Here is a 20,973-nt window from a genome sequence, read left to right on the forward strand (position 1 = left end):
CCCCCCACGGGCAGGGTCTTGTCCCCATCCCCGGGAGGCACGAGCTGGGCAGACGCTTCTGCCTCAGCCTCCCCAGGGACAGGCGACCCCTGCCGTTCGCCGATGGTGTTAGCGGTGGGGTGGGGCGCAGTGCCCGCGGCGGGCGACGACTCCCCCCGACCGGAGGGACCTTCCACCTCCCGGTCCTCCTCCTCGTCCAGGGAGTCGCGCCTTCTTTTGAGCGCAGAGGGGTAAAGGGAGGCCTCCATTTCTTCAGGGGCCTCCCCTGCTCCCTCTGGTGGAGCGAGTTCTTTGGGTCGCCCGAGCCCGGCCGCAGGTTCTGGCGTTACCGCCTCGGCGGTCGTGGCCACAGGCTCGGGCACGAGGTCCCCCCCACCTCCGCACTCCGCGATTACGCGCTCGGGCGTCAGGGCCTCCAAATTCAGGGGGACGCCCTCCGCGGGGGGACCCACCCTACGGTTTCTGGTCTTATCCCGCGCCTTCTTTCTGACCGGACCTCCCTCCTCCCCCCCGCCGGAGGCCTGGATGTCGTTGGCCTCCGACGACGACCGCGCCCCGGTAGCGTTCGATTGAGCGGGGGCGCGGCTAGACCCGGAAGGAGGAGCGGCAGCGGCGCCAGCCTTGGCCACGCCAGATGACTTGGCGGCCTTGGAGGCGGGGCAGTTTTTCCGAACGTGCCCCACCTCCCTGCAGGCGTGGCACCGCACGCCGTCCGTCGTCCAGAAGACGCGGTACGGGGTCCCCCCGTGGAGGACCGTGAAAGCCCCGTCCGTCTCCCCCTCCCGCGCCAGCTGAATAAAGGCCTGGCGCCGGAAGGAGAAGACATGGCGAAGGCTGCTCTCCCGGAGTCCGAGCGGGATCGGGGAAATCCCCGACCTCACCTCCCCGAGTTGGTGTAGGTGGGGGAGGAGGAGCTCACCGGTGATATAGGGTGGGACGTTCGATAAAACAACCCTCTGCGCGGTGGCCTCCAGCGGGTCCACCGGCAGGAAAGTCCCGCCCACGGTGAGCCCCTGAGCGATGGCCAGGGCCACCGCCCACTCGGACTCCAGGAAGAAGACAGCCTTCCCGTACATTTTTGAGGCGGCGACTATGGCCGGAGGGCCGACAACCCCGGCCATAGCCTTCACGCACGCCTCAATAGTCATGTTGGGGTGGGTGTAGCTCTTCACCCCGAGCTTTGTGGTCATTAGGCGGAACGGCGACGGGGCAGCAGCGGAAGCGGGAGCGGCCGCGGCTTTCGTTGCCACCGCCGCGTATGTCCTCGCCGGCCCCACCGCCGCCGCAGATGTAGATGCCATGGTGGGGCGGATTTAAAAGAGCTACACACACCCCAAAAGTCACAGGCCTGAAGATGTTGATGGCCTCATGCAAAAGAGTCCTGAGCAGAGGGAGTGTAAATTAACTGGGCTGCCTCTCCCCTTGATGATGTTAATTGGGAGAGGGCCCTTTCCTCCCTCTGCTCAATTGGCAATTAGTAAGTATAAAAAAGAGGTGCCTTTTGGAGAGGCAGAGGCAGAGAGGACAAGGAGAGAGAAAGAGGGGGACGGGAAGGAGGGGGGAGCCGAAAAGGCAGGGTCCCCACTCAGGGTGTTGTTCGGTGGGTGTACTCCCCCGATGGTATAACAAAGTCTTAAGATGCTCTTCGGGCAGGGGGAGAAGATGTCTTCACCTGGGTAGGCTGGAAAAAGCCCAGGCTCAGCCCACACCAGGTCTTAATGCAGGGGAACAAGCTTCACCTGGGCAGGCTCCAGCCAACCCAGGCCAGGCTTTCGGCCCGTCTTCTTTCCCCCCCCGCCTAGAATGTAAAGTCTTTAGAGGAGTACACAGAGACACCCACCTGCAGTTAGTCAAGTTGCAGCTCCGCCCCTCCTTCCAAGTGGAGCTGTTTAGTTGTATCCTCTCTCCCTCTCCCAGGCTGGGGGCCAAGTTGGAGGCAGTGATGTAAAGGCCTCTGTGAAAACTGGAAGCTGGCCTCCTCCTCTGCCCTCTCCTCCTCCCTCTCCAGGCACCTCTGTAGATGATGTTGTTTGTAGTGGTGGTGGCCTGGGGTCACTCCCTCCTTCCACACCCAGGCCAAGGCAACCACACTCTCTCAGCAGCAGGAGCAGCTCAAAAGCACAACCTGCTCCTCTCAGAGCTGGAACAGAATGAGGTCAGGCTTCGGTGCACTCACAGCTCTTGCTGTGTCTTCGAGTCGCAAGTGAATCATCTCTCGAGTGTTACCCGGTCTCGAGTCCCTAGATAGGTTTCCTGCGCTTCGGTCCACTACCGTAACCCGAAGAAAAAAAATGGCCCCATGAATGCAAGGCCCCGTGACAGTTCCAGAGTCTATAGAATTTTGGAAGATGACCAGCAATGCATTTACTATTTCTAGGGCCACTTCCTTAAGTACCCTAGGATGTAGATTATCAGGCCCTGGGGATTTATCGGCCTTCAGTCCTGTCAATTTCCCTAATACCATTTCCCTACAAATACTGATTTCATTCAGTTCCTCTTTCTCATTAGACCCTATGTTCCCCGACATCTCTGGGAGGTTATTTGTGTCCTCCTTTGTGAAGACAGAACCAAAGTGTGTTTTTAATTGGTCTGCCCTTTCTTTGTTCTCCATTATAAATTCCCCTGATTTTGACTGCAAGGGACCTACACTTGACTTCAATCTTTTTCTGTTCACATATCTATGGAAGCTTTTACAGTCAGTTGTTATGTTCCCTGCAAGCTTACTCTCAATCTATTTTCCCCCTCTTAATTAATCCCTTTGTCCTCCTTTCCTGAATCCTAAACTGCTCCCAATCCTCAAGTTTGCTGCTTTTTCTGGCCAAATTATATGTCCTCTCCTTGGATCTTATGCTTCCCTTGTTAGCCATGGTTGAGTCACCTTTTTTGTTTTATTGTTATGCCAAACGGGGGTGAAAATTCTGTAGTTCATCCATGTGATCTTTAAATGTTTGCCATTGCCTATCCCCCGTCAACCCTTTAAGTAACGTTCCCCAAACCATCCTAGCCAACTCGTGCCTTATACCATCGTAGTTTCCTTTTATTTAAATTCAGGACCCTAGTCTGAGTCGACTACTTCACTCCATTTTAATGAAGAATTCATTATATTATGATCCCTCCTCCCAAGGGGCCTCACACGACCGAGATTGCTAATTAATCCTCTCATTACATAATACCCAGTCTAAGATGGCCTGATCTCTAGTTGGTTGCTCGACATATTGGACCAGGGAACCAATCCGTATACACTCTAGGAATTCCTCCTCCACAGTATTATGACGGTGGAGTGACGCAGGATGTACAATTCATTGAAGCTGCCAGGGAACCAGGCGCATATTATGATTTTATTGTGGTTGCAGCTGAACGTTTAGGGAGTGGAAGCCCTCGAGGTTCAAAAAAGCTCTCTGATTGTGATGGGGTGCCCTGATCGCCACGTTTACAGTCAATCACTCCCTGCACCTGTGGGAAGCCAAGCAGAGCGGCGAAGCCAATGGCCCGCTCAGTCACTGTTGATGAGTGGTAAACCTTATATAGTTGCCAGTTGTCTTGTTAAACAGGGCATCGGTGACCTGTGTGGCAGACTGGGAAATGCCGCTGATGTCTGCAGCAGATGCCTGGAAGGAGCCTGAGGCGAAGAGGTTGAGGGCAAGGGTGACTTTGGCAGCCACTGGTGCTGGCTGTTCACCCCTTCCTCTAGGCTGCAGGTCCTCCTCCAGCAATGCGCAAAGGTCGGTGACCACCTGGTGCGATTAGCCCGAGTCTCCTTCGACACTGCTGCTCAGTCATGTTTAGGTAGCTCATCCTCTGCATATAGACCCTGTGCTGGGGGTAATGCCTCTGGCGCGGTGCAGCATGAGATGGTTGAGGAGATAGTTGGCGCTCTTGCTGGTGTGGCTGGTTCTGCTTCTCTGGCGGCTGTTCCTCGTCAGACTCGGGACCAAGGTGAGAGCATAAATTGTGCCCATTCTGATTGTTGATATGCCAGATCCAGTTGAGTTGACGGAAGCAGTTTACAGTGAATCTAGAGCTCTCTACAAACAATTCCAAAAGTGTATGAGGCTGAAAAGACACTTCCTCACACTGAAGGCTGCAGCTTCTGACCTTGGAAAGTGAACAGCTGTAAAATGGTAGCTGTTATACCACTTTTACAGCTGTCACCTATAGAAAGCAATGGAGAGCCGTTGAGAACCTGAACCCAATTACCTGGCGAGTTCCCCGAGGGACGGCAAACTCCTCAAAGGTGGTTAAATTGCAAGTGCCTGCTTTTAGTCCTCTTAAATAGCTTTAAACTATCTGTTAGTACCTTTTAATTAACTGGCCCGCCGCTTGGTATCGGGTCTGCGATACACAGGCAGACCCAACAGTTGCGAATCTTGCATGGAGACGGACTTTCGCCCGCTGTCAATCAGGGCCACTTTGTCAGCAGGCCCCGCCTCCAAACCTGCACTCGCAGGGCTGGCAAGATTCCGGCTGATGTGTGGGGTAACACTTCCTCAAAGCAACTGCAATTTAATGAAATTTGAAGCAACATTTTCAGGTTCACCACGATATTGGACTGCTTTCTCGGCTGAATTTGTCTTGTTACTTTAACCAACAGATCACATGCATACAGTTGTAACAATGCAAGATCAGGTCTGTATTGAGACACCGTACATGATTGCTGTGAGTGATGCTATACAGTGATTCACTCACTCTTGTATACCGTTATTACCTTTGGATCTCTAATTGGTGTGCATGGAATGTAAACACAAGTGACGAGAATAACATGGACCCAGCAAAAATGTACTTAATCCATCTGATCATTTTATTACCTTGGTTATATTGCCCTCTATCTGTGGCGATTTAAACCTCCTAACACAGTACATAACTTACAATATACTGTACCATCATGTGTTGGTCCCACAGCCTGCCCAGGACTTTGAGGCACCTGGGTGATGGACAGAGAATGGGTGAGGGGCTTCAGAGTACATTCTGTGCCCTTGCTGCCCTCCGTGCTTACATAAGAACAAATGGTGTTCAACATGTGGTACTGATTACCAGCTACTGGCTCCCCATCAGCTGATAATCCTTGTTCATGTTTGACCTGATGCCATGAGACTTCATGGGGTCCGCAGTCAATGTTGAGGACTCCCAGGGCCACTCCCTCCCTCCCGACTCTACACCACTGTACCGCCACCTTTGGTGGGTCTGTCCTGCCGGTGGGACAGGACATACCCAGGGATGGTGATGGAGTCTGGGATGTTGGATGAAGGGTATGATTTGTCAGGCTGTTGCTTGACTAGCCTGTGGGATAGCTCGCTAGATGGCAGTGAGGAGGACTTTGCAGGGTTGACTGGGCTGGGTGTGCCTTTGTCATAGGTCGCTGCCGAGTAGTCTATCCAGTTTTATTCTTCTGCTTTGCTGTAGGAGTTATGAGTGACTTGCTAGACCATTTCAGAGGGCAGTTAAGAGTGGGTTGAAGTCACATTTTCAGTCACTATGACTGATACTAGCTTCTTCCAGATTTTTATTGAATGAACAATTTAAATTCCCCAGCTGCCGTGGTGGGATTTGAACTCACATCTCCAGATCATTAGTCCAGACCTCTGGATTACTAGTCCAGTAATATAACCCCTTGCTACTGTACCGCATGTATATGCAAACACATGCACCGCATCAGCTGCCCTCTGTGGCCTCCTTTTTCTCCCCCCTCGCCCTCCTTGCGGGTAGAGGACATCCCTCCTCCTCCAGGACCACACTGGAAAACCTGGGCACCCTCTCTTCAGCTCCTTCAGACATCCTTCCACTTCCAGCCAGCACACTCGGCAGGCGACAGAGCTCCTGGAAAATTGTGTCTAATCAGTGCTTGAGTGCTAAACCTGCCGCTGTCAGTTTCGGCGCCTGCGGGCACGTTTAAATCATGATCCTCAATTGGCTCAAATTGCGTGCTAAATTTGGACTTTCAGACACGCCAATTAGAGATCCAAAGGTAATAACGGTATACAAGAGTGAGTGAATCACTGTATAGCATCACTCACAGGCGTTTCTTATTGCAAAGATACGACGAGCAATGACGGACAGGTAAAGACCCTCTGGTCCATCCAGTGGTGGTGGGCTGCCTTCTTCTTCAATCACTCCAGTCCTTTGCAACCTAGAGGCTTGCTAGTCCAATTCAGAAGCCAGTTAAGAGGCAAACACATTGGTATGGGACTGGAGTCACATATAGGCCAGATGGGGTAAGGATGGCAGGTTTCCTTCCCTAAAGGGCATGAATTGATTATTTACAGCAATCCGACAGCTTCACGGTCACTTTCATTTCCAGGTTTTTACACTGAGTTCAAATGCCCAAACTGCCGTGGTGGGATTTGAAATCACGTTCTGTGGATTATTAGTCCAGAAACATAACCACTACACTACCGTAGCTCAGTGTTTCCCATCCATCTCTACTCCATGTTGAAACTCACCTCCACACTTGATTACACCAATATTCTCCTGGTTGGCCTCCCACCCTCTGGCCTCCATAAACCCAGCTGATCCAAAACTCTGCTGCTCATCCCCTACACCAAGTCCTGCTCGCCCATCACTCCTGTCCTCGGTGACCTGTATTGCCTGCCAGGCCCCCAACACCTGAACTTTAATATTCTCATCCTCATATTTAAATGCCTTCATGGCCTCGCCCCTTCCTATCACTGAAACCCCTCCATTTCTACTATCCCACCGCCCCCCAACCTCAAACTCTCTGTTCCTCTTACTCTGGCACCTAGTACTTCGCCCCCTCTTTGCCACACCGATGGCAGCCATACCTTCAGCCATCTAAGTCCTTCAAGCATCCCTCCCTAAACCCTCTGCCACCTTCTCCTCCTTTGAGGCCCTCCATAAACCCAGCTCTTTGACCAAGCCTCCTCCTAATATCTCCTTCCTTGGCGCGATGTATGTTTTTCCTCACACCTCTGTGAAGCCCCTTGGGATGTTTTCCTACATTAAAGGCGCTGTACAATTAAAAGTTGTTGCTGTTGAGGCAGTAACAAGACTCAAATGGCTGCACATAGTAATTGAGCAGGAGGTGGCAACAAAAGCTGACTTATATCCTCCTGTCAAGACGTCCTTAACCCTTTCAATTGTTTAACATGTCATCTCACACACTGTAAATTTCAATACTCTATTAAAAATGGTACGGGGATATTAGGAGTTGCTATAGTCCTGTAATAATAGAATATAGATCATAAATTTATGAACAGTTGTAAAACATTACTTATCCTTCCACTCCCTCCGAGCTTTCTTCTATATTCTCTAAGTTACCTTTTTATGTATTTATCTCGAAGTTTTTTGTGTGTCTGTACCAATCATTTAGGACCACATTGCTCTAACTCTCCATCTAATTGAGTGCCCAGCTGAAGCAGCCAATGAGCTGATTGGCAGCTTTATAAAAGGGGTGTGGTTTGGGGGCTGGATTTTGCTGGGAAACAGACTGGGTTGCTGTGTAGACAGGGTGCTCTCCGAACTGTTATGGCCAAGCTGGGCTATTGCCGGGCAGGAGATGGTGAAACAGAGGCAAGCCTGGTACTGGGAAACTTTGCTCGGTTTGGGTATTGAAGAAAAAACTTTCAGACCCCTTCCTCAGTTTGTTAAACCAGTTGAAGGTGTTGGAGCATGTTGTTCCTGGCCTACAGTGAGAGTGGGGTTGATGAGCCAAGTGGCCTTTTCCTTGTTCTGTGCTTTGATATTTCTCTGCATTGTGAATTCTATAAATCTTTCTCCCACCCCCCCCAAATTCCCAGTTTGCCAGCATTTTGAGAGAAAGGAATTGCTATACAAAAACAAAACTTTCAATGAACTGCTAGGTGAAGCAGTGAGGAATGGAAATGTTGAGGCAATGACCATTGACACTGTCCCTTACTGTCTATTGTGGGTCAATTGTGAAGTGTTAAACCAGTTAGAGACTAAGTTGACCTCTCTTGTGCACAATCTATAGTTGAGGGGGAAATGGGGACTAGTCTGCCTTCAAAAGATTCAATGACAATAGATCAAAGGCTTTTTAACATTTGTTGTAATACATATCATTGAGCTGCAGTTACTGGGACAGGGGCTGTGTTGGATGGCTCTTACTCACTCCATGATATTTTGGTGTTGCAAAGATGAGTCAGCTTCGCTCCATTGGTAGCACTCTTGTCTGATTGCAAATTCAAACCTTATTCCAGGATGTCAGCGGATAATGTGCACACTCCAGTACTAAGGGAATGTTGCATTGCAATCCTTGGATGAGACATTAAACTGAGGGATTGCCTGTCGAGGAGGATCTGAGATCCAATAGCACTATCTGAACAGGAAGTTTGCATTATCCTCTCCATTACCCCACCCCTTAAGTTTGATCAATTGGTTATTCATCATGCTTGTTTGTGGAACCTTGGGTGCAAATCGGCTACCCCATGAACCCTCATAAATGCACAAGGTGATTATTGTGCACAGTACCACAAGGAGTGGTTGAGATGAATAACAAATGTATTTGAGGGAAATCTTGAAAAGCACGAGGAAGGAGAAAATATGCTGCAAGAGTGGGAGGAGGCTCGTGTGGAGCATAGACCAGATGGACTGAATGGCCTGTTTCTGTGCTGTACATTCTATATACCTGTAACATGTAATTCTATATATAATCCAAAGTCTCCCTCTGCTCTCAGCAGCCAACCAGGTCAAGTTGCTGCTGCCACTCCTTATCCCACTTGGTTTACGCTACTCCTGTTTCTTCACTTTAATGCCTACGTGCTCACACTTTTTCAAACATCAGCTGAACAAATTTGAACAGCCAATGTGCCGGTGTTGCTGTGTTTTGGTTCTGCTTTAAACCAGAGTGCAGTGAGAGCCTTTCATCCAAATGTTCAACCAAGCAATGAATTTGGCTAACCTGGAATACTACAAACTACACTGAATATTTAATTCTGCATGGACACTGATCTGAAAGGGAGGCTTAAACTAGGCAACTCTGATTACTGCTGTTCAGCAACATCCACTCAGCTGGAATGATCAGGCCCAGATTGAACTGGATTTGGGTTTAGCTCATTTGTGTACTAATTGGACAATCAGCCAATTAAATAAATGGCAAATATCCACCTTGTGATTAAAACTCCAGTTTGATTTGTACCATCTGCCGGATTCCAGCTATACTCATTATCCTTGCAGATCATTTTTGATGTTTCAACTTCAGAAGTCTTGCATTTCAAAATCTGCAAAGCCAAATCTCCTAATTCATCTCGAGCACAAGTCGTGCTGTGCGCCTCCTCTCTCTCTCTGCTCTGCATGCCCTGCAACCCAGTATGCATCTGTTGACCGCAAATGGCAAAATAGGGTTTTCCACCATTTCCTATGGATTCTATTGAGGTCACCACTACTAGCATCCAGTTACATGGCTACATATGGTTATTGGGAGACTGGTAAATTGCCATCAAGACACAGCCTGGCCACCCAATCCCATACATAGTAGGATTACCACTCCCATTGGCCTCCTCCTGTTCTTGCAAATTATTCCATACTGTGCTATTTTCTCAAACTTGTGGAACATTCTGAATAAGTTGAGGTAAACTTATGCATTTAATAACCAGGCTGTTAACCAGACTGTTAACAGCTGCATGTCACTCCAAGGCAGGCAGATTGACTGGTTGGATCTGGCATGTTGTAGAAGTTGTGTTGCCAACGTGAAAATTAAATTTGCTCACTTTCCTGGGTAATTTGAGTTGATATTTTGGCTGAGAATGGAAAACATTTTCACTTCAGCAGTAGTTGAGCATTGAGCACTCCCATGTTGGGTAAAGCATGGATTAGAAGCCAAATAAATCTCCCTCTCTGTCCCAACTTGAGAGTGCTGCATATTGTACAGGTGTGACGCTTTTTTCATTACCCCCAATAGTGATCAGGTAGTCTGAAATTGCAGATTGTGGACTCGCGTTAGGAACTGAGGGGAGACTGATCAATTCATGCAAGAGCATTGTAGACAGAAGAGACTTCTATTGTGACAGTCTTGCCTGGCTTTTATCCCAATGTGTGCACCAGTTTCATTTTATAATCTGGGGAAACATCCATTCTGTGCCAGCCGTATAGATGGATTTGAAGTGAGACCAATGAGTCTGTAGTTGCCTGCGTCTAATTGTCGTCCTCGAATATGGGCACCACGTTGGCCTGTATCCAACCTATTGGTATCTCCCTGTGTCTATTGACTCCCTCAGTTGTCAGTGCCTCCTTAGTCTGTCTCAGCACTCCGATGATACCATCTAACACTGGGAATTTCATTTGGTTGATTCCTTTTTTAGTTTATCTAAAATTCCATCTCTTTATATGGAGGCGCTCAATTTTGCCTTTGGAAGAACATGTTTGTCTTGTGAATTTTGGGGAGGATGTAATCATTCAGAATATTTTATTCATGCTTATTCTCAATTTCTTGGAATCATACAGCACAAAGGAGGTCATTCAGCCCATTGTATCTGGCCTGGCTCTTTGAAAGAGCTATCCAATTAGTCCCACTACCCTGCCAATATTTCCTATTTTAAAGCATTTATCCAATTCCCTTTTGGAAATTTGCTATTGAATCTGCTTCCACCACCCTTTCAGGCAGCGTATTACAGATTGTTATCCATCCTCTTACTGCTGTAGTACCAAGAATTTTTTGGCAGTAATTTATTTCTTGACCCTTTTCAATAAAACTGGTCAGCTCCTGTTCTGTAATTGAAAGCTAGCCCACCTGCTCCTGAGACCATCGCTCCCATATCACCCTCATCAAATCCATATGGGTCACCACTTCTCTCTCCCCCTCCTCCCACAGCCCCCCTCCCCGGGCCAAGCTCACCATCAAACTCATTACTGAACTCTGGTAAAGTAATGTATTCCTTGTCCTTCAGTTTGAGCTAATCTCGTGTTGCTCATGGTGATGGAGGGGATGACCTGGGTTTCCTCAGATCATTGGGTTAGCAGTGGGGTGGGACTTCCTCCTGGAATGGGGTTCAATTCCATCACACTATACAACTGCTCCAAGTTCTAGGGTTCTCATCTCAATGGTCGTTGCATTGAGAACTGTCCAGTTGGCGTGGCTGCCTCCCAAGGACACTTTCACAATGGTGAATATTATGGGCTGTACTCGGCCCAGCCTTGTAACAAGATACAGTACTGCACAGGGCAGCGGCGGGTACAGGGCTGGGGCTGGGAAGGCCCTTCCTTTAAAGATGCCTTTGATTTATATCAAGGTCTAGGCCTCTTGAGGTGTTCCTTTTGGACTGTTCTCAACACTTCCATCCCCTGCAGCCCCATATCCTGGAGACCATGAGTTTGTCTGAAACGACCCTTCAGTTCTTGTGTTCTGTCTCCACACCTGTAAGAGTCTTCTGCTCTAATTCTTCCTTCTGGTGCGATGATCTGATTTAGGGCTTCTCCACAATTTACTGTGGCCTCTGTCCTATTGTCTGTTAACTCCTGCAGCTCCACTTTAACAGTTTTTTTTCTATCTTTAAACATTGACATTCCCGCTTAAGACATTTATTCAACAAACTCTTATATATAGTAAATATATATAGTAAATAAAAGCTGTTATTTGGAGTTTCAGTCTTTGGGTTATTGACTCCTTGCTAAAAACTGGACTAGTTGTCTTTTCCCTAAAAGTTTGCTGACTGTCGGTTCTGCAAACCTGGTACACTGTCTAGCCCTATTTGATTTTAAATCGGGAAGAAACTAATGTGTGGTTCCAGTCTGAGGGTAGTGTGAATTTCAACCTTTTATTGGGAAGGAGCTGGGTGCACGGGATACAGCAAAGGCCATTGGCCCGGACGACAACCCAGCTGCTGAACTGTGACAAATAGATGCTCCCCTAGTCGAGCTGTTCCAGTACAGCTATGACAGGGCATCTAGATGACTATATAGAGGGTCACCTAGATATGCCCTATCCATAATTCTAGTCTGGCCAATTAGTGCCTTATCAGACTCCTCCTATAATTCGTAAAGTGGCAGGAGTCAGAACTAGTGCCTTCAAACATCTGTCCACTGATGCCAGTACAAGTTCCACGAGGAAAACCTGGCACCAGACCTCAACACAGTCTGGTTGCCTTACCTTGATGCTAGAAATAAATGGCCTGGATTTTGCAGTGGTAATGATGGAGACAGTGGTTGCAGTCATTGGGTGATGAGAGCTACCTGCTAAAACGGTGGCTGACATCGTAGACCAATAATGAAGCCCAGGAAAGATGTGCACGTGTCCACACACCATGGTGAAGAGGACAGTCGGTACTGAAATTATGCTTCCAGTCCCTGGAGAAGTCTGGGGGGGCTGTGCAGTACTCGCCTGTGGAAATTGTCAGATTGTGGTGGCCTGTTGTGCATCGCACAACTCTTCCCTGTGGGAAGGACTGACGCTTAACCTGGTAGATGAGATTCCTGTGGAAATGGGTGACGTGGAGGATCCCTGAATGGATGGCGTTGGGCCCATGCTTTGTGGCCCACTCGAGGAAGCAACTTCTGCAGAGTGGCTGAGAGCAGCTGGTGGCAAATACATTTGAGTGCCAAGATCACTCTCCCCCCCCCCTCCAAGGAAGCTCCACAAGCTTGGCGGTTGGCTGCGAGGGGACACTAATCTGTGCCTTGCACAGAGCCAGAAGGCCCAGGAGATGGTGAGGTGATGGTCTGCGGGTCATCGTACTCAAGATTGCTCCCCCCCCCCCCCCCCCTAAACTTCAGGGCAAGAATGACAACACCACTCTCACATAGCCACCCACGCTCCCAGGGTCCACACCAACTTGCACAACTTTCTCCTCTGCCTCACTTACTGTCTGAACTTGCTCTGCAACCCCTTCCCCAATGCCCCCGCCAGGCCCTATGGGAACATCCTTTGCACCTGTAGACTCAAGCCCATGTGTCCAAAAGACTGCCGTCCACCACGGTGGGAAGGAAACCAATAAGTCATTTACAGTGATGAAGCATGTTCCTCCGGCACATGTCAGAAGCCCATATTCATGCTGCATGCACATTCATCATTTCATCTCTTCAGACCTTCTAACCAACCTGCATTAACCATACAACTGGACAAAGCCACACTCGCCTTTCCTCACACTCCGATATCTGGGCACCAGAAACTGAACTGCCGCTGATGCCCAGCAGCTGAATGAGCCTTTCTTCTGCTCAGTCAGCTCCTTTTAGAACAGCCCCACCACTGCCTGTCATGGAACGCTCTCTGGTGTTGTTATTGTACTCCACACAGACATGGAAAATGGATTTCAGATTTTGCTTCATTGTTGGGTGAGACAAGTTGGCTGCTTTGGAGACAGGTTACTATTCACTAATAGCAATTTCACACCAAATCTGTGGTGTATAGATAAAAAGGGGAGAAATTTGGTACCTTAGTGCTTCTGAGGGGTGCTACCGGCTTAGCGACCGGGTGCGGCGATAGTACAGAAGCCCGTGAAATTGACGAAGGTTTGCAGCAGCGGTAACCACTAGCGCCACGCTCTTCTGCAAGATCATGTCATCCGGCTGCGCAAGTAGCACCCCGGCTCATATTCACGCCCCCCACGCCGTCCACATCTAGTTTATTTTTATTCTGTAAAGAATGCTGCCTTGTCTGTTTGACATGGGTAAACAAGCATTTTGAGCGATTTCAGCATTTGTCACCTTGAAGGAGTCTTCTGCCTCAGGAAAAATTATTCACTTATTTAGGTGAGTTTTCAAAGTGCAATATTTGCATACTTTAATGGAGGCTGTACTGGCACTGGACCTCGCCCGCCAGCATCAACGTCTGAGGCAGAGAAAGATTGCAAATGTGGCAAGAGGGAGGAGGGCCAACAGTATTCAGCAGCATTTCTCCTACATCAATCTCACCTGAGGATCAGTGTCTTAGAAGGCTTCGCTTCACTTCAAGGATGTGGTCAGAGCTCTACCACCTGCAGCCAGACCTTGAGCCTCACATCAGGAGCACCAGGGCACTCTCAGGCAGTCAAGGTCACCATCGCCCTCTATTCTACGCCAGCGGATTCTTCCAGTGTAACAGGAGGCATATCTAACACATCGCAGTTCGCCATCCATTGCTGCATCCACAAGGTCACAGATGCTCTATACAGAAGGGACGACATTTCCTTCCCCATGGTGCAGGGCGCCATTGACTGTACCCACATCACTTTGCAGGCACCACATAACAATCCAGAGGTCTTCCATAACTGCAAAGGCTACCACTCTATGCAGTAGGTGTGACCACACACTGCAAATCCTCGCAATCAATGCCCTCTATCCTGGCAGCAACCACAATGCCTTCATCTTGCGCCAGCACTTTTGCCAGCCGCCATCAAGCTCGAGGATGGCTGCTGGGAGACGAGGGCTTTCCGTTCTCCACCTGGCTCCCCTCCGCAACCCCAACACTCGTGCCCAGCACTAATACAATGAGAGCCATGTTGCCACCAGGAACATCATCGAGCAGACCATTGGAGTTCTCCAGCAATGGTTCCGCTGCCTTGACCGCTCGGGAGGAGCCCTCCACTACTTGGCTGAGCAGGTGTCCCTTTCTGTTGTATGCTGCACAACTTGACCATTTAGGGCGCAGCCATTGCCACCAGGCATAACTCCACCTGAGGAGGAGGAACAGGAGCATGAACAGCAGCGACTGCGGAGCCAGCCACTCAATCGGCCTTGTGGAAGGGCAGTCCGTGACCGCCTCATCAGACTTCGGTTCCAATGAATTCGAGGCCACTTCCTGGTTGCTCAGCCCATCCCCATCAGTCCATCAATTTCTCATTCCATACCACACCCAAAGCTGAAATGAGACATCGCCCCCAAATCTGCAACATTCCAGTAATAAACTTATCCAAATTGAGGAACCACATATACAACATTAACTAATCACCATTGTGCAAACCCTTCCCCTCTTACAGTGCCTTTCCCTAATCTACTGCTCCTACGTAGTGTCTCCCCAGTGGCTGCAGCAGGGCTGGTGGAAGGCTGCCGAGTGTCCGTGCGGGAGACTTCAGATGGCCTTGCAGGACGCCCTTGACCAACTGAGCCTGGAAGGCCTGGCTGTAGACTGCACCACCTCAGGCTGGGCGGCGGCAGTCTGGGCTGGCTGGATGGTAGGCAGCGACATGGACAATGGCGGAGTGGCAGTGGTGGGAGCAGGAATGCTGTCATCCTGAGAGGGGACAGCAGGTTCCTGCTCCACTGACCCACTCCCCGGGGGCAGCAGCCCCGCATCCTTAGCAATCCTCTGGAGCACAGGTTGCTGGCCTGCTGCGACACTGAGACCCCGGTGGACTGGTGGAATTCAAAATTTAGTGCCCCAAATGGGGTGATGCCTAGTTTTTCTCCCAAGATCTTTACAAGCACTTGGTGATTCAGACCATCTCTAAAGCAGTTGAATTTTACAGCTAGCTGACTTCATGAACATAGACCACCCCCCACACACAAGCGCTTCTGTATTTTACATTAGTAACATTCTAACAAACCTTGTATTAATTGCTAAACTATACAAACATTAGCAGACCGTTGAATTGTTTTATGCCACTGTTCCGCACTACATGGCACGGTGGGGTTAGCACTCGCAGACTGTGCCACCTCCTTCCACGCTAACTTGCTACCTTTTACGTGTCACTTGGGATGATCAGTCCTGATGAGGCGCGCACACGTCGCTTGCACCTCCATTGAGTGTGCTGAGATGGTCTTTACTGAAGTTGAGACCTCTTCCTGTCATCTTTCCTGCTGCCATATTTTTTCTGTAAATGAGTGCGCACCTTTAATTTGACTTTGCTCAGCTTTTTACAAGTGTCCATTTCATTTTGCTGTTTTAAAGGTCTTTAAAAATTTTTATAAAATTTACACAATTGCATTTAAGTTGAAGTAATTCCAAGTCTACTCACCTGCAGAAAGCTGTGTCTGCATAGCTTATCTTTCTGTCAGTTTTTTGATAGATTCTGTGCGAGTGTCACCCTTTACGCCCCAGGTTTGCACTCGCTCTGCTCCTGGGGCACCTACGCTGTGTGCAACTCTGCAGGTTTTTTGGGGAAGATCTCACCAGCAGCCTCCCAGCAAGTTTGTGCAGACTTTCTTTAACGAGCTCATCAGTGAACACATTTGGCTTCGCCACCGACAGCAAATTATGGTCCAATTTCTCCCAGTGTAAGTAATGAGAATTTTTGCAGCAGCTTCAATGCTATAAGTGCCGTTGATGGAGATTTTACAGTTTTGTCAATTTTTTTTATATTTGTTCACGGGATGTGGGCGTCACTGGCAAAGCCAGCATTTATTGCCCGTCCCTAACTGCCCTGGAGTGGCTTGCTAGGCCGTTTTCAGAGGGCAGTTAAGAGTCAACCACAGTGCTGTGGATCTGGAGTCACATAAGCCAGACCGGGTAAGGATGGCAGATTTCGTTTCTCTAAAGGACATTACTGAACCAGATGGGTTTTCCCGACAATCCGGTCGTTTCATGGTCCAGCCTTTTATTCCAGATTTATTTAATTAACTGAATTTAAATTCCCCAGCTGCCGTGGTGGGATTTGAACTCGCGTCTCCAGATAGTTAGTCCAGGCCTCTGGATTACTAGTCCAGTAACATAACCACTATGCTACTGTTCCTTATCTGTACCACTGTGGAGCTCTCGCTTAAGGACGCAAATTATGTACACGCAATCGCTCCAGATCCACAATTATAGATTCATTTAACCACGAAACTTCAACATTGCATTAGAACATAAGACGTAGGAGCAGGAGTGGGTCATTCGGCCCCTCGAGCCTGCTCCGCCATTCAATAAGATTATGGCTGATCTGATCTTGGCCTCAACTCCACTTCCCTGCCCGCTCCCCATGACCCTTCACTCCCTTACCGTTCAAAAATCTGTCCCTCTCCACCTTAAATATATTCAATGACCCGGCCTCTACAGCTCTCTGGGGAAGAGAATTCCAAAGGTTCACGACCCTCAGAAGAAATTTCTCCTCATTGCTGTTTTAATGGGTGCCCCCTTATTCTGAAATTATGCCCCAAGTTCTAGATTCCCCCCACAAGGGGAAACATCGGCCCTGGGCGGGGGCTGAAAATCGCAGAAATAGGGGGTCGCGACCGCCCCGCCCGACTTTCGCCCCCGTGTTTCAGCGTGGCCCAAATCGGTCCCGCCGCAGCAGGCGGGAATGGTCAGCGGGAGCCTAATGAATTATTGGCATGTTTAATTCTATTTTCAGGGGCCCTTGCAACTTTCAGCCTTTCCCCACGTAAAACACGCCTGGCAGGTCAATCAGGACGGAAGAGATTTAATCAGCCAGCATTTGTAGGCTGCAGGACCTTGTTGCTGAAGGCTTGGGGCAACTTGTTGAAGGCTTAGGCACAGCTGTGGAAGGTTGGAGCCTCACACACTTCTCCAGAGTTCCTAGGAAGCCCCTCTTGCCACCCTAACTCAGTGCCTCCTCAACGGAGGCATCTGCCAGAAGCATGGGAGGCCTTTTGTTCCTTCCCTTCCTGGCATTAGAGGATCTCCAACAGCAGAGGAGGCTGCAGCAGATCCAGCAGCACCAGCAGGAGCGACCGGCTGTGGCTCGGCCACCTGGGGCAGCACAGGCTAGAAGGGGCCAGTGCATGGAAGGCCGTCGGCGCAGGAGATACCTCCCAAACAGGGTCAGCTACCTCAACATGACTGAGCAGCAGTGCCAGAGGCGGCTCCGACATTCGAGAGAGGTTGTGACTGACATCTGCGCAATGCTGCAGCAAGACCTAGAGCCCAGAGCACCAGGTCCGCACTCCTTACCAGTGGCCATCAAAGTCACCACACTCAACTTTTATGCCTCCGGCTCCTTCCAGGGATAAGCAGCAGACATCAGCGGCATCTCCCAGGCGGCAGCACACACTTGCATCACGCAGGTAACCGATGCCCTCTTTGCCCTCGCGCACAATCACATCCATTTCACCAGGGATCGCAAGTGTGAGGGCGCGAGCGCTTGGATTGGTCAGCTGGCAGACTTTCCAAGGGTGCAGGGCGTCATTGACTGCACACGTGGCCCTTAGGGCACCCCACCGCAATCCAGGAGTTTCTGTCAACCACAGAGGCATCCACTCCCTTAACATTCAGCTGGTGTGTGACCAACAAGGTGATTTTGCATGTTTGTGCCAGGTACCCTGGCAGCTGCCATGACTCCTTCATACTGCGCCAGTCTACTGTGCTTCCGCAATTCAGTCCGCCAAGCCAACTTGAAGGATGGCTACTTGGAGACAAGGGATATCCCCTGTGCTCTTGGCTAATGACGCCGTTGAGACCAGCCAGCGAAGCTGAGGAACGCTACAACTCCAACCACATTACCACCAGATGCATTATCGAGCAAACCATCGGATTGCTGAAGATGCGCTTCAGATGCCTCGATAGATCAGGTGGAGCCCTACAGTACTCATCAGCCAGGGTATCCAAAATCGACATGGTATGCTGTGTGCTTCACAACATGGCACAGCGTCGTTGCTTGCTGGTTTCCACAGGACCAAGAGGCTCCTTGCAGAGCCGCCACAGATGAGAATGCTGAGGATAATGCGGAGGAGGAGGACGGAAACTAGCATCCTGCAGAGGCCCGCGAACCAGCGGCACCAGTACGCGAGAGCATTGCTGGGCGGAATGCAAGGAACGCACTCTTCCTGGGCAGATTTGCGTAGCCTGGTACATCAAACACTGCAACCTCACTGCTTCTTAATTGACCATGGACAGTGGCCCATGCCTACACATTCCTACCTATTTGACCAGCTTGCTGACATCTGCAAGTTATCCTAAGGCCTCTGTGATACCCCCATTCGCCAAATGACAGACGCCATAACTGCAGTAGTTGCCACCAGATTTTTTATGTACAGGAAAATGATGGGTGAAAAGTTTTGTAAATAGTTTTAATGCCAAGTGACTACCCTTGTGATTACTGGTGCTTTATTTTTCTCTTACGCGTGCTCCTACGTAGTGGTACCCCTGTGGCTTCAGCAGATGTGGAGGCCCCTTGCTCACTTTCCTGCTGCGCCTGTCTCGACACCTTTGGCGGGCGTCCTCTGGGGTGGCGAGCCTATGAGGGCTCGCCTGCAGTCTGCTGCTCCTGCGGCTGTGCAGGGCTTGAGACTCCTGTCTCTGGGATGTGGACTCCGGCGGGCTTCTGACCGAGGGCTCTGAAGTGGCATTGGAGAGGAGCCCCCACTTCCTTGAGATGTGCTAACAACCTCCCTCTCATGGGTCAGCTCGCGCTCAGTGCCTGCAAGTGGCTGGAGAGCACCTTGCTGCACATCAGGGGGGCCATGGGGACCTGTCTCAGCACTGGAAGTCCTGCTCAGAGGGACTTCCATGAAGGTCTGGTTTCGGTGTTCAATAGATGCCCATCGCGCCTCGAGATGCCATTCTATTCGGAGCACTCGCCTTGTTTTCGACACCCTGGCAACTAAGCTCCTCCATGGCTGCAGCCGCCCTCCTCTCCTCCATGGCCTGTAGGGGGGCATCTTTTCCGGGGTTTACGGTAATTCACCTCCTGGTCAGGCAGCCTTTTGTTGCTACACTGTAAACCAATTTCCACAGCTGTTTTGAATCGCTACCCCACCTTCCAGTTCTGACTGGAGGAACTTTAATTAATGATATAAATTAAATCAGACGAATGATCTGGATGTGAGTGTCAACTTATATTAAACTAAAGAAACTATGATCAAATTTTAAACTATACCACACGAACACAGTAATTACAGTAAATTACTTAACAGGGGAAGGCTGACGGCAAAAATGAGGGATAAATGTCTACAATGTTAATTAAACAATCTTAGCAATTTCCCCTAAATTGCCACCCCCTAACTCCTTACTAGGTTACCTTGCTGAGTAGTCAGAAACCTGCTCACCTGGGGTCCAAGGAAGTGAGAGCGATAGCTTCTCAGGAGCTATCTTTATATCCTGCCAACTCCTGTTTGGCGCTGAAAAGGTCTGTGTGCAAAATTCACACCCAAAAGTTCAAATGCACAAGAGAAAGGCTGTGATTAGCTGATTCAAGGTGGTTGGAGTGGTTTGGATGTGTCTACCTTCTGGGGCTGAAGTGTCCCCGCCCACATCCGGAGTTCACCTGGGCGAAAACAAAAGGGAACCCAACTGCCCTATTGTACAGAAATGGGTGATTCCAAAAACCCATTCATTCCTAATGAAAGTCCTTTCTGTATTTTCAAAGTGCCTCAATGTGTGTAAGAGGTTTGAATGGGGCTGGATTGCTGTGTAAACAGAAACCGATTGTTCTGCGGTCACTGCTCAAGTGGGTTAATCCCTTATGTCAATATCCTGCAGTTTCGTGTAAACAAACCTTGCCTCTGTAGAAGGGAAACTCCCTGGTTTGATTGAAAGGTCTAACTACAACTGCTTGATCCTCCCACTTACACAGACACCTTTGAGCTGGGAGCTGCTTTTTTTCAAGCCCCACTGTCTCTGCCATGCTTTCTGACGGCCATTTTCAAACCTCTTTACAATATACACAGTTCAAAACTCAAAACTATGATTTTTAATAAAATGTACTGTCTTAGATCCTGATGTTGCCCAAGTGCTGCTCTTCCCAACGTAGCCTTTCACGATTCTGGGTATGTTTTAAAAACACTGTCCAACCCAGAGGCAATTCAAATCACGTAATTCTTCGTCCACGATGTGGACCAATATTTTCCGAACTTCAGGGATTTTTGCGAACCTCTATAGGCCGCAGCCGCCCTCCTCTCCTCCTCAGCCGCAGCCGCCCTCCTCTCCTCCTCAGCCGCAGCCGCCCTCCTCTCCTCCTCCTCGGCCGTAGCCAAACTTTCCGTGGTGATGCTTTCATGCGCCAATGACTCCACTGAGGCTCTGCTCATGCTCGCCATGGACTCCTCCATTCGCTACACACTCGCAGCGACCATGGAGACACAACCTGCCAGACTCCTGCATCTGTGCATGGAGATCCATCACCACCTCCTTGCGGATGGACCCAGAGGCATAGAATCGACATGCAGCTGAGCTGGCAGAGGCCTGTGCCCTCCGATGAGGACCCTCCTCTGCTGTCC

This window comes from Somniosus microcephalus, chromosome 24, assembly GCF_052327205.1.
Source record: "Somniosus microcephalus isolate GS21.2 chromosome 24, FLI_Smic_1.0, whole genome shotgun sequence".
NCBI classification, from domain to species: domain Eukaryota; kingdom Metazoa; phylum Chordata; class Chondrichthyes; order Squaliformes; family Somniosidae; genus Somniosus; species Somniosus microcephalus.